At 36.7% G+C, this 14,384-nt stretch overlaps 1 protein-coding gene across 2 annotated transcripts in view; it reads right to left on the bottom strand.

Annotated features, from left to right (window-relative positions):
* Positions 1 to 13,866, bottom strand: part of csrnp3 (cysteine-serine-rich nuclear protein 3) — a 232,307-nt gene extending 218,441 nt beyond the window's left edge. For both annotated transcript variants that reach the window (XM_060827868.1, XM_060827869.1), the window contains exon 1: positions 13,553 to 13,866. The gene's annotated coding sequence lies outside the window, so the exon portion shown is untranslated. The remainder of the gene's footprint in view (positions 1 to 13,552) is intronic.
* Between the last annotated feature and the right edge of the window lie 518 nt (positions 13,867 to 14,384).

Genomic DNA, 14,384 nt, shown 5'->3' with positions numbered 1-14,384 from the left:
AGAAAGAACGAACATGGATTAATAACAGCCAGGACTGGAAGACTCACTTTCCCTGTCTCTTTTTTGTATCAAGTTGGAAGGCAGCCACTAAACGAAGCAGCAAATATTAGGGAAACAACCAGAGGACTCAAACAAATCTACACATTATCACTATTGAAGGTACCAGTCAGTACTTAATTACGGTGATCTCGGATTTAAATATCTATCACCAAAGACTCTAAACTACATATTTTCTATCGTTCCCTTCTATACCAGCCTTTTGAAAAAAAACTTATTACTGGCATTTGTGTGCTGATGTCTCTTTTTATTATTTTCCCCCTCTGTGATAGCAGGGGCCTTCCCTCTGGCCTTCCCCTTTCATTCACTTTAAGACACTTTGCAACAGACTTCTTCATTTTGAGTAGAACCACACTTTAATTCAAATCTGATAACTGTCTGTCTGCTAAGAAATAAAAAAATATTTGTTCCAACAAACCAGGAAGGGACTAAAAAAGGAACTAAATCACTCCTCCTCATCTGGTCATTCAAAGATGATGAAATATCACCTAATTGCTTATTGGTCTACAGCCTGGCTAACATTTCAACCAAACATTACTAGGGCTGAGATTAATTCATATTACAAACATCTCATGAACATCCTAAAGTTTACTGAAGAATTCAGGTGGTTATAAAAGGGAATTTTTACCCTAAGCCAAGCTACTAAGACAATATTATTAGAATGCTACAAATGTCAGACATTGTTCAAATCATGGTATGGCAAAAGAATTCAAATAAAAACAGGACAAAACCATGATGAAACACTGATTTTGTCCTTACTGTAAAATCTAAAAAATTCACTTAATATATTTTGACCAGTGTAGTAGTTGCATGAACAGTTGATGATATGAACAGTGTACTAGCTAGAAAAAAAATGAAGTAATTTATTGTTCACCTGTTTACAAAGGTTACTGAGAGTCACCTGCAGCATTCTTTTCCAGCAAAAAAACAGTAATTATGTAAAATCTCCTTAAAAACAAAAATCACAGATAAACAATGTCTGGACAAACAATCAATACCTATCAATATAAACAAATCATTAAGTACAAGAAATAAATGCATACAGTAAATAATGACAAATGAAGAAATTATAGGGCCATTCAATCAGTTTCAAGGCAGACTCAGAAGTTTTATCCCACCATTTCTGGCTTTCCTTTTAAGTTCACATGATACTATGTTTGAGAGAGAGAAAAAAAACACAAGTTTGGATAAAATTTACATTTAGGGAAGAAAGTGAGGTCTCCAGATTCTGGAGATCAGAGCTGAAAATTTGTTGCTGGAAAAGCGCAGCAGGTCAGGCAGCATCCAAGGAACAGGAGATTCGATGTTTCAGGCATAAGCCCTTCTTCAGGAATTTACATTTAGCCTATTATGTGGTCTGTTTTAGATATGCCATACTTACCTTACTTTGCATCTTAGTTCAGAATTGTTTAAGGATCCCAATAGACAGAGTTTGGAATTCACATTAATTACATGCTAACATGGCTACAATGTTAAAAGGATTACAAAGAGACAAAAAAAAGTTTTTGTTTTGGATTCTTTTGCTAAATATTTTTGAAAACATATATCTGCTAAATATTACTTTAAAACCAGAGTCAAATTACAGATGGTTAGACAATGATAATATACAATTTACCAGAGAAGGCTCAGTAAAACAACTGCCTGGCAGTCATCTTGCTAAGTACAAAAAAAATTGCTTAAGTCAAAGGATTTTAGAACTTCCATTCATCTTAAAAGAATACTGACAAAACGCTTGAAAATTATAAGTGTATTTTATACATTATGGCTGGGGTTTAGCATTCAGCAGTGAAGTTAATGATGGCCAGAAATCAAAATAGGTATTTTTTTTATCCACGGTATACTATAATGGTCTCCCCTTGTTTTAAATACGCTATTTCAGCAGAACACAAGTAAAATTAGAAAAAAGGTTATAACAACGACCAGTCTCTAAACAATGGAGGACAGAACTAGAACTCAAAATGAAACAGACAAATGAAGAAAAAATGACAACTAGAGGTCAAATAAAGAATTGAAGCAAGGTTTGCAGCACTTGCACAATTAAAAAAAAATCATCGATTGAGTAAAAGGTTAGAGCTATTTATAAAATGACAAATTAAAAATCGAATCAAATCTGGAAGTAATAGACATGCAAGAGGCATATGACTCCATGAGATGAGATTTTATCCCCCCACCAACACCCAAAGACCAATGTCCTTTTCAGACCTGGCCAAAACAAAAACCTAAGAAAATTAAATACATACTTAAAAATAGAATATTCTATGTTGTGAAGTGCTACAATGGATTCATTGCTGTATAGTTAATCATGTTTGTATTGGGAAATACACACTTAACCACCTTGGCTCCAGACAGAATGCAGTTAAACGAGGAAACTAAATATTGCCAGAAATCGTCTTTCATTCCTTAGTTGTTGAAAATATTTAAAGTTAGTTTTTCTTAAATGACATTAGACCAAGCACAGTCTACTGAATAAATAAAATGACTAGTTTTTAAAATTGTCAGAAAAACCTAAGTGTAAATGTTAGTTTTCAGCAGCACATTTAAGAACTACACCTGATATTTTAGCTTGAATTGATGGGGCTATGCAATTGCAACTCAAGTTAGATGCAATCATTTAATATGCTTCTTCAACATGAAGCAAAAACAAAACAATAAAATGATCTGGACAGGATGCATTGAGAATTTGACATTTTAATGAATGAAAAATATCTGAGCCCAGAAGATGTAAATACACTGGAACATAGATTCATTGAAATAAACAAATAAATCCAGAGAAAAGCTGAAAAAAAACTCAACTGGGTTTGCACACAATCATTCGGAATTAAGCCAATACTTATTTGAATGCAAGGAGTGTAAGCTGCTTGATAAGCTTAAACCTCATCTGTTATGTAACTGACACAACGCCTGTAATGGAAAAGCATTTTGGGAGCATATCCTTCCCAGTAAACCATGAAGCAATGCAGTAAAATTGGTTACATATTTATATCTGATCAATAGTCGAACCCAGAGTGCAGTGCAGCGCTTGTCACAAAATTCAAGCCAGTCACAAAATTCTTGATATTTTCCTTCACTCTCCTGGGAAATGTCAGTTGTTAAAAGGTTCTCATCTTGGAAGTCATCATACATTAGGTCTATTCTTTATGACCATCTCACAAGCATTGTACTCATTAAGCAATCTGTCGCAGCACTTCCATAACATGACATGCTCGTTAGTCATCAACAGCGTTTGCAGTTTTACATTTACATGAAATTTTACAGCATATTTTTATTTCCCTCTTTATTGCTTTAACAATACTGCTGGCTTCTTTTGTGCCTCCCCTTCATAATGAGTACAAAATGTCTCTGCACATTTCTTGCCTGCATGATTGAATAAAATGGCTCATCCAGAAGATGTAAACCTGACCTCATTAATTAGCAGGCATTGAAAGCTTTTCCCATCTGTACCACATGTACTCTTCACAGACCAATCAATCATAGCCTTTTGTAAAGAATTACTTGAACAGCTGATGAAGAATGGCAATGTGTGTATAGATATCCTGCTGGCATCATTGGAGATTTTCAAATCTGTTGGAGCAGCCTTTACAGCTAATCAAGCGTCACACAGCCTAAATCCTGAACATAATAGTGGGATGGGCAAACAACAGTATATTTACTAGAAAGAGGTTAATGGTAACAGACAATACAAAATGACAAACATTTGATACTCTCAGCATTAAGGGAAACACTTCTGCCACCACCTTCTAAATGTGAAAAGGCCCAAATGACATCTGCATTTGAATTTGGCACTGAAGCTTTAACAGGTCCAGACTGCTCACTGACACATGTCTGTACATATGTTGTGTAAACACTCAAACAAGTATGAAAAGGCCCCTTATAACATTAGCCTTATTACACATTATTATTTATAAAAGTTTTTATGTATTAAAAAAACCCAGTATCTTACTTGATCCTAACCAGGGCTTCTGACTGGATAGCCTCTCCATCACCAAGACAATCATCTTTTAAATTGACTGTTGCTCTGTGTGTCTCTATTTTTATTACCTCCAGTCACAACAATTCCAATACATTCCTGGTCCACCTACTATCTTCCATTCCCCATTAAATTCCAACATACAAAATACTGCTGTCTACATCACCCTGTATTCACTGCTGTCTTGCTGATCGACCCCTACTAAATCAATCATAAAATTTTCAAACTTCACGTTGAACTCCATGTTCACATCCCTCCCTATTGTTGCAAACATTTATCAATGCTACAACTCGCCAGCAGTAATCCATTGCAGGAAATGTGGCCTCTTGCACTCAGTTTCACCCACCTGAACCCGAAATATTGCACTGTGACTCTCTAAACCTTGCCATGTAAACCTTGCCATGTGTCACCATTTCAAGATACTCCTTAAAATCTCCACAATCCGGTTTAGTTATCTAAATAATGTAGTCTTTTTCAAAGATCCTTCCATACCTTCAAAAAGAGAGCTGAACTTGTCCTTAGCGGAGACAAAAATCACATTTTATGGACCGTGTGCTCTCCGGTTTCTAACACATAAGAGAATCAGTGAAAACAGAATCTAGAAGATGCTTCTATGACTTCCTCTCTGTAGGTTTACAGGATTTGTTTCTTCTCTCTGAAGATTTTATGACTACTGCAAGGTTTCATGTTATGATCCCAGTTGATGGTAATACTGGACAAGTCAGATCCCAGAGTGAAACCTAGCTTGGGCTCAAAAGTTTATTTTTCGCTACCATGGTTAGTCACTAAACATAAACACTTTATGTTTCGTGACTAACTAAACATAAGGCACTTTAACAAAAGTTTATTACACAAAAAAAGGGGAAAGAAAGCTATATACAAGTCATAAGCAAAAACAACAATTCAACCTTTTCATATTATTTCCAGATACTCAATCTCAGTGAAGCAACCCACCTATTATAATGCTATTTTTTACTTAACTAACTTTTCCAGTTTTGATGGTCAAGAGAAATCTTTCCAGCTCCAATAGCTTAATCCCCATGTCAATTCTCACAGCTTGAAAACTTCTCCACAAACTTCACAGCTTGGAGACTTCACAAATTAAAACCCTTCTGCGAGACTCCAACTGTAACATGAAGTGAAATCTGACACTGAACTCAAAACTGGTAGCACTCAAGTTTGTTTTCTCTATATGTCATAAAGATTACACTTGGTAAATACATCAATTACCATCATAGATACCATACTTGGGAATTAAATCACATGCCTCCTTGGAAGTTATATTTTTACTTCACTATTCCAAATTAAATTTCTGACGCCTTAAAGATTATCTTCACAGAACTGAAACCCAACTCTATTTCACTTCTACATTAAAAATCTAAATTCCCATAATAATTTATATACCTTTACAACAATAGGAACATGGATCAAAAAAAAGGGAAAGTTTTAATTTTATATGTAATGCCTGTAACAACTTCAGACAACTCAAATTCATTTATAGACTTTAAGTACTATTAAAGGATAATCAGTTTTGTAACATAGGAAATACGGCAACCAATATTCACACAACAATGATCAGTTCATCTAAGTTATTGATCTTGACTGAGGGATAACCATTGGCTACGATACTGGAGATAGTATGATTTTCCAAGAGGGAGAAAAATATTTTATAATATATTTTGCATTCATTTAAGAGTTCAGATGGATCTTGGTTTAATATCATAATTGTAAGGCAGCACCTCTGATAGTGCTGAAAGAGTGCTGCACCAAAGTGGAGCATCAATGTAAAATTTTATATCATGAACTGACACAAAATTTTAATCTGACACAGGTTTTTAATTCCTGTCTGACCACAGGGGAAATGCTAGAGGACTGGAGGCCAGCTAATGTGGCCCCACCTTGGAAGAGAAGTGGCAGAGATGTATCAGGAAATTACAGGCCAGTCAGTCACACATTAGTGATAGGTAAACTACTGGAGAAAATTCTCAAGAAGTGAATTAATACCCATTTAGAAAGGCATGGGTAGCATCACTTTGTCAGAGGGAGATCATGCTTAACAAATTTGTTACAATTTTTTGGAAATGTGATAAAGTGCATGGATGAGGGAAGTTCAGCTGATGCAGTTTATATGGATTCTAGCAAAGCTTTTGACAAGGTTCCATATGGGAGACTGAATGAGAAGGAGAAAAGCACATGAAATTCAGGGAAAGTTGGTGAGATGGATGAGAAACTGATCTGTAATAGGATACAAGGACTGTGGTAGATGGCTGTTTGAATGAGTAGAGGCTGGTGTCCAGCAGCATACCACAAGGATCAGTAATGCGACATTTATTGTTTGTTATATAGATAAATGATGTAGATCAAAATGTGGGGAGATTTCGAAGCAGAATTGCAGATGACACCAAGATTTGTAGAGTGGTAGTAGCGAAGATGTAGGAAAATATACATGCGTTGGTCAGATAGGCAGACCAGTGACAGATGGTACTCAAATAAGTGCTAGGTGATGCACTTTAGAAGAAGAAACAAGATGAGGGAGTATTTAATGAATGGCAGGACACAGGGTAGTTTACAGGAACAGAGGACCTTGGGATAATTACTCCCTAAGTCAGCAGAGCACATGAATACGATAGTTAAGAAGGTGTATCAAACAGTTGCTTTCATCACTCGTGGTGTAGGGTATAAGATGAGCAAGGAGGTAATGTTGGAATTGTACAGAATGCTATTCAGTTCACAGCAATGTGCGCAGTTCTGGTCACCTGACTACAATGGGATTGTGATAACACTAGAGGTGATGAGGAGAGGTTCATCAGGATGTTGCCAGAAATAGAGAAAATGAATTGTAAAAGAAGAGAATAGATAGGTTTGGATTGTTTTCTCTACAGGAGAGGAGACTAAGCGGCTACATGATTGAGGTGTATATAAGATTGAGGGGTATGGACAAGGTGAAGAGAGAGCAGCTGTTCTCCTTGGTTGAGCAGTCAATCATGAGACAGCATAGCTTGAGGGTAATGGGCAGGAGATTCAGGGGAGATTTAGGAAATATTTCTTTCACTCAACAGGCGGTGGGAATCTGGAATGCACTGCTTGAAAAGGTTGAGGAGGCTAAAAAGCTTACAACCTTGTCAAAGAAAAATTGGATGTACACTTCAAATGTTATAACGTTCAACGATATGGGACAAATGCAGGAAATTGGGATTAGTGCACCTTTAGTGGTAGTTGTTGTTGGTGCAAACTTGATGGGCTGAAGGACCTTTTCTGCACTGTATGACTCTCTGAAATATCCTAGATCTTGGATCAGGGCAAAGCATGTTAGTTTTAATCATCTCAGCTGTTCCTATATTCAATTAGATCATGGTTCATTTGTGACCTACTTTGCTACATATACTGTCTGTAGTTAGTAAGTAATACACCAATCTCCAATTTAAAATAAACTATTGATCAAGCAACAATTGCCATTTGCAGAAGACAGTTTCAAAGTTACATCATTATTCATATGCAGTGATTCTGAACATCATTTCTGAAAGATTTGGTTCTAACTTCTGGCCTATTTTTTGAGGAGATAATAGATATGCCTAATTTGAGCCTAAATGACATTCTAGCAAGGACAATACAATGGAATAAAAATAAAAACCAATATCACTAAAGAATTCATTTTAATTAATATTTATTATACAACATTCAAATTAAACATACAATTTGAACTAATGAAATACAAGTACCAAATTAATCACTACCCTACATGTGAAAATCCTTCAGCATATCAACTGAATTGCTGAAAATTATTTCCAATCACGAGGTTGTACATTATTGTATGGACCTTCCTCATATTTATCACCGCCATTTGTGACCTATACACCATCATTCCACTGTAATTATTCTCACTACTATCAAGTGCATTCAATATTTCTTATTTTAGCAATCAATTGTAGAAAATACTAGAAATCAAGTTAATTCAATATGTCTACAACTCATTAACAATGCTTCTGTTAAAGATGTGACATTTCTCACTATAGTGAATTTTATTTTGCCTTTCAAGATCCAATTATTCCAATCTATGGATACTATATTTGACAATATTCAAAGCCTGAACATGTTATTTAAATACCTTTCTCTTTAAACATTGGTGGAAAAATACAGCCTACTGCAGACAGAAGTTGAAAGTTAAAAACAGTTTAGTACTTTCACAATACCTTTTTTCTTGTCTTTTTTTTTATTACTGCTTCCAAAAAGATCATAAATGCCAGGAGGTGGGTGTTGTGTATTCAATTCCTGTCGGCAGCAATGTACACTCCGACCTTTCAACAAAATAACCTGACTCAGAGCTATTTTCCCAAGGCAGAAGGTTTCCCAACTATGCTTTGCGCATCTATCTTGGGAGCAAAGACCTGGTTACTTGCCATTAATTTCACACATCCAGACGATGATCAGAGTAATTCTTAAGGTCTTGCTATTGATATTTCATTAATTCAAACAGTATATATAAATTGAATGTTGTTCCATACTTCTTGGATCCACTTCTTGCAGTTGTCCTCAACCATCCAGCCATAAGAACAGCAGATGTGCCCAGTACAAATCCCTGCTGAAATAAATTCGAGTACTTGCATATTAGCCCCTCTGTACAAAGCCAATCAGCCATTTTCATAAGCAGGTAAATAATTTTCTGACTAGTCAAGATACTGGCCTTCTGCTATTCTTTTTAAATATATTTGACCTCTCTATATTATATTGTCAGCTGTGCAGAACTAGCAACCTAACACACTGCAATGAACAGCCATGAAATGAAAGACACAAGGTCAAATATTCAACATTTACTTTTGCAAATGCCAGGGTATGGGAACATCACTGAGAAGTGATTAATGCCTCAGCTTTCATGAGACAGGGCACAAAACTGTCATGTAAAAGGTAATGGAGAGGAATGATGGCAAAACAGTCTATGTTATTTCCTTACCAGAAAAGGTATAATGGTGGCAAATGCTCCTTTGAGCTTTTGACAGCAAGTGAGGAATCGACTTAGAATTTAAAACAAAGCAAACATACTTGCAGAATTTACCGATAATGTCAATATTCATAGGTCAAAAACAGCCCAATCAAAATTATTCCAGCCTATTTATTTAGTACTGAACTGTCTCACAAATTCACTTGTGCTTGAAGACAAACTTCACCATAATACAATACATTATATCATGTGCTTAACCTACACACTAGCTTACATTATTTCTGAAATGTAAAATGCTTAGATAGTTTGAAACTTGTTGGTAAAGGCTGGTTCCAAGACAGTAAGATGTAAAGCAATTTAGAAGTTTCCCTTTGTCATAAGAGATGGTCCAACTTGGATGAGAGAAGTGAAAGTACTGTCACTATGTTACAAAAATGCAAGGAACAGCGAGCAAAGAGTGTGCAGAGGGATAGAGACAGGTTAGGTAAGTAGGCAAAAAATTTGCAGATGGAATACACTGTGGGAAAAGTGAAGTTATGCATGTTGCCAGGAAGAGAGAATAGCTGAATATTATTTAATGGGGATAGACTGCAGAAAGCTACATAAGTGATATGCGAGTCCTTGTACACGAATCACAAAAACCTAGCATGCAATTTCAGTAAGTCGTAAGGCATGCAACAGGATTGCTGGCCTCTATTTCAAATTCTAATAGCTAAAATTATACAAACCATTAGTTGGACCATAGCTGGAATATGGAACAGTTTTAGTCCCTTTATCCAATAAAGCAAAGATACACTGGCATTGGAAACAGTTCAGAAAAGGTTCAGTAGATTGACATCCTGCATGTAGGGATTTTCTCATTAGGGGAATTTGAGTATGTCAGTCATTGGATTTTAGAAGACTGAGAAAAGACGTTACTGAAACTCAAGATTCTTAGGTGGCTTGACAAGGTAGAAGAAGAAAGGTTGCTTCCCCTCATGAAAGAGTCTAGGACGAAATGGCATAAACTCAAGAGTAAAGTTTCACTCAGTTAAGACAGACCAGGAGGAAAATCATCTCTCGGAGGGTGCTGAACTTTTAAAAAAAAAACTGTGGAGGGCTGTTCAGTACCCTCAAGGACGGGAGACATTTTCAATCAGGGAACCAAGGGTTATGGGGAAAAGGCAGGAAAGTTGAGGATTATCAGGTCAGCAGCAATCTTATTGAATGGTAGAGCATACTCAATGACTGAACACCTTGCTTCTGCACCTACATCTTATGGTTCATGTTGAAGTTGAGTTCGTAAGTGTAATGAAATTCACATCAAGATAAAAATGGAGAAGAGTAAAATAGAATTAGAAGACATAACAAAGAAAAGATCTTGAAAGTTTGGTTGTAACCAAAGCAAAGTGTGCGGATGTTAGAGAAATGCTACAGGTTTAGCAGCATCTACCTAGAGAGAAAGAGCATTAACATTTGACTGGGGTAGGATGGTTATTCAGGATAAAAGGAGCTGGAAAATGATGTTTTCGTGCTGTTGATGAAGGGGATGGGAGCACTCGGAAAAGGCAAGGATGTGCTAATGGTAGTAGAGGAAAGATACAGATGAAAAACAGGTGTTAAAGGTAACTGTGAATAGTGGAAAATACATTGGTTTTGTCAGGAACAAAGTGAAGCTGACTTGAATTATCATGCAGTTTTGTTAACAAATGATCATTTTCATTGTTGACCCTATATTTTGGGTAACTTGTAACTGAAAATGATAGCACATGAAATTTTCTCTTTATATGAGGAAGAGAATGTTTGTCAGGAACAAACCCATGCAACCAAGTAGTGAAGAACTGGGTGCGGTAAAAATGGAGGGCAGCATTCATTCTCCTATAATCAATGAATTCAAAGTTAAGCCTGAAGGCTGTAAAGTGCCTAAGTGAAAAATGAGATGCTATTTCTTCATCTCAGGCTGAGTTTCACTGGACCACTGCAGCAGGTCAAAGACAAAATTGTTAGCATGATCGCAAGATGGTGTATTGAAACGGCAATTGGTTGGAAGGTCAATGCATTCTGCAAAGCAGTCATCCAGCTCCTGTACAGTAAACTTGCTTGAAAGCACATGTTAACCTCTGCTTCATCTGAAAGGTGTGTTTGGAATCCTGGACAGTGAAGAACGAGGTGGTGAAAGAACGAGTGGTACCACTGCCAATTGCATGGGAAGCTGCTGTCTGTGTCTATAGGTGATTGGGGTGGAGAAGTGTTTGGAGTGGACCAGCATGTCACAGAAGGGTCCCTGCAAAATAATGACAAGTAAGGGGCAAGGAAGATATGTTTGACGTTAGCATCCTGCTGGAGATTGCACGCGTTGTGACGTTGTCCTTCATAAACTTGTAACAGTTTACCTACAGCTCTAAATTTTCAAGCACACAGAATTGCAGTCTCCATCCATTCTTACACTATAAGATTAGGTGCAGCTTATTCAATTTACCTATTATAGCTAGTGGTACATTATGTGTAAATTAAATTTCTCAATTTAACAATGAACAAAATACCAAATACCTTGCTTCAAACATTGCCGGCAAATAGTATTCCAAAAGCTTTGAAACAGAAAGCTTGGTAACTACATAAGAATATACAAATGAGGTATAGGGTTCAGCCATTCAGTTCCTTAAGCCTGGTCTTCTGTTCAGTAAAATCCGAATACTCCACATTTCCACATAACCTTCCAACCTATTATCAAGAATTTACCTAACCTCTCGTTTGAATATTAAAAACAATACAAGTTTTTTTAAAATGAGAGTTGATAAATAGATGAAGGTTTTTGCCTTCAGATTCCCTGCTTGGTAAGTCTCCGATCTCTAAGATATAAAGGGAAAACACCAAGCAGGAAAAATAAGCTACATTGAGGCAACTAAATCCCACAAAACGTGTTAGCCTTCTGCACTCAAACAACTCTGTTGCATCTTCACCAGGAGTCTGGAAATAAATTTAAAATATTGCATTTTGATTCTATTGCAAAAAAAGGTGAAAACTCTTTGTCAACACAAATAAAGAACTGCATGGAAAGTGAAAGAATTATAGCACTAACAACTATAATATGGGCCAATTGTTAATACTGCCAGATTCAGAAAATGGTCAAAATACCTTTGGAAACAAAATATCCGAGATTTAGACGCTGAAACCTCAGATACATTTCACACTTTCTAATCAAGCTAATTGGCTCGATCTGGTTCGCCTCAGATGACAAGTAAGTGTATCTGAAGTGCATTGTTACTTGACAAACAGCGCTGGCGTAAAATCAAAGAGTCCACGACGGCCTCTTAAATATTACCAATGCAATAATGTTTCTTCTCTTCAGTGGTGTAAGGAAATAAACTCATAACTGATAACTTCACTTTTTGTCGTTTCATAATTCTAAAAAAACAAACAGTAAAAAAAAACTCCCCGCCACACACTTTACCAGTTGGCTTATGTTACGGATGTATTTGAAAAAAAAATTATCGCCTTTAAGTTTTTTTTTAAAAAGCTATAAAATTGTTAAAACCATTTCGTAAAAGTTGCGACTAGTTTATTCAGACCATCACTCATCAGTTCAGTATGCAGTCAAGATGTTCTGTCGCCCCTATAATTATTCATTAAACACGATCTTAATTTTAAAGCAATTCTACCCATTAAATAGTTTTAACGGTTAGCTAAATTATTGCAATTTTAGTGGGTTTTTTTAAAAAAATAGTTTTAAGCAGTGAATGTAAATGTCAAGGAACCTTTCCAAAAAAAAACTTTGCTGGTTAGTGGGGTGGAGCAGAGAGGGAAATCTGCAGGGTGGTATTAAAATTGCCTACAGCAACGAAATAAAGCAGTTAGGAAGAAAGCGCAGTGCAAGCATCAGACGGTGTATAAAGCTGATGCCGACTTTATATCAGTTAAGCACCTAAATTCAGAAAGCATAGCGCACAAACCAAGCAACACACCTTTAAACAGGGCTTAAATATCTTTCGATCCGGAGGCTTTTAAAAGGACACAAATCAACCATTACTCTTTCTTTTCGAAAAAAAATCAAATTTTTTTTAATATAACCTGGTGTGTGATTTTTAACTTTATACACACCAGTCCAACACCGGCACCTCCAAATCATTAAACTCATTTAGTTTTGTCGCGATAATAACAATTTTAATGAGGCCTAAATGACGCAAAAGAACTACACACATTTAAAAGCCGTGGGGAAATGTACCGAGGGTGAATTATTTCTTGAATCTAACTTTAACCCAGTTTGCTTTATACCATGGAACGTCGCTATTTCTTAAATTGTGAAAAGTGAGTTGAGCAAATTGCTAATAAAAAAAATGCTAATTTGACTCAATCAATTATCACTTGGTGAATTATTGTTTCTCCTTCACAGCAGTTCGACACATTCGCCAATCCAACCCAGTGAGTTTCAATGGTTACTTTCATTAACGCCAGATGGTTAGTCTGACAAACCGCCCAAGAGTCACCAGCAATACGCAGCCCGAACTGGGACAAAACAGCCTCATTTTACTAAGCGATCAAACGACAGCAACCCGGAGTCTTGGCATATGCTTACAGCCTATGAAAGTATTGAAGCTTGAATTCCCATTACCTACTTTTTATATTATTATTTCCCCCTTACTGAAAATCCCGAGGATCAGATGTTGAATGGGGGCTTGGTCTCGTCGTACAAGCAAACCCGAGGCTTCCTGGCTGCTGATCAGAGCTCGCTGTTCTCCCGATCTTTGCCTTTTCAATTATTTTTGTGCAGATGCATTAATTTGCAGAGAGTGACAGTTGCATTTTTAGTTCGTTGTCCTGCCGGACTTCCTACTGCCCACATGAAGGGGGACAATGAAACAAGACAGCAAAAACTGACACACAATAACAGCCCCAGCTGGAAACGAGGAAAGATCTTCCGTCTCTCAATCCAAACAATGGAACAGCTCTGCACCGGCAGAATGGCAACACGATGTAACGTGACTTGCCTAGCCCAATCATACACGCGTCCACTCAACTACACGGGAGTCATTTATCTAGTCTACATGTGCAGTTTGCTTTTGTTGCTAAGGCACACAGGCTGCTGTGGAAAGGACAAGAAAGTAAGAGGTACTGCATACACAGCCACGCACAAAAGCCCTCTGCTTCAATGCGTTTCATTGTAATGAGATTATTATGTGCCTATTGTCGATCCCCCCACCCAGCCTCTGACTGTGACATTTGTAGTCTGCTTAAAATAATATTGTAAAAACGTTACACTTGAGCCACCGCCAGGTGCCACATAAAAGAACAATTTAAAAGATTTTCTCATGGATTAATGCAGCAGCTCAGAACAAATTATCCTTCAAAACTTTGCTACAGTGTTGTCATTTCTGGGGAAGATTTTTTTTAATCTGACCGTCAGTGCTATTTTAATGAATGACCCATTCGCGATTGTTTTCAGGATGT

This window comes from Hemiscyllium ocellatum, chromosome 7 (assembly GCF_020745735.1).
Source record: "Hemiscyllium ocellatum isolate sHemOce1 chromosome 7, sHemOce1.pat.X.cur, whole genome shotgun sequence".
Classification (NCBI taxonomy): domain Eukaryota; kingdom Metazoa; phylum Chordata; class Chondrichthyes; order Orectolobiformes; family Hemiscylliidae; genus Hemiscyllium; species Hemiscyllium ocellatum.
Note: the sequence above shows the minus strand (reverse complement) of the source record. Positions and strands in the feature narration are given on the sequence as shown.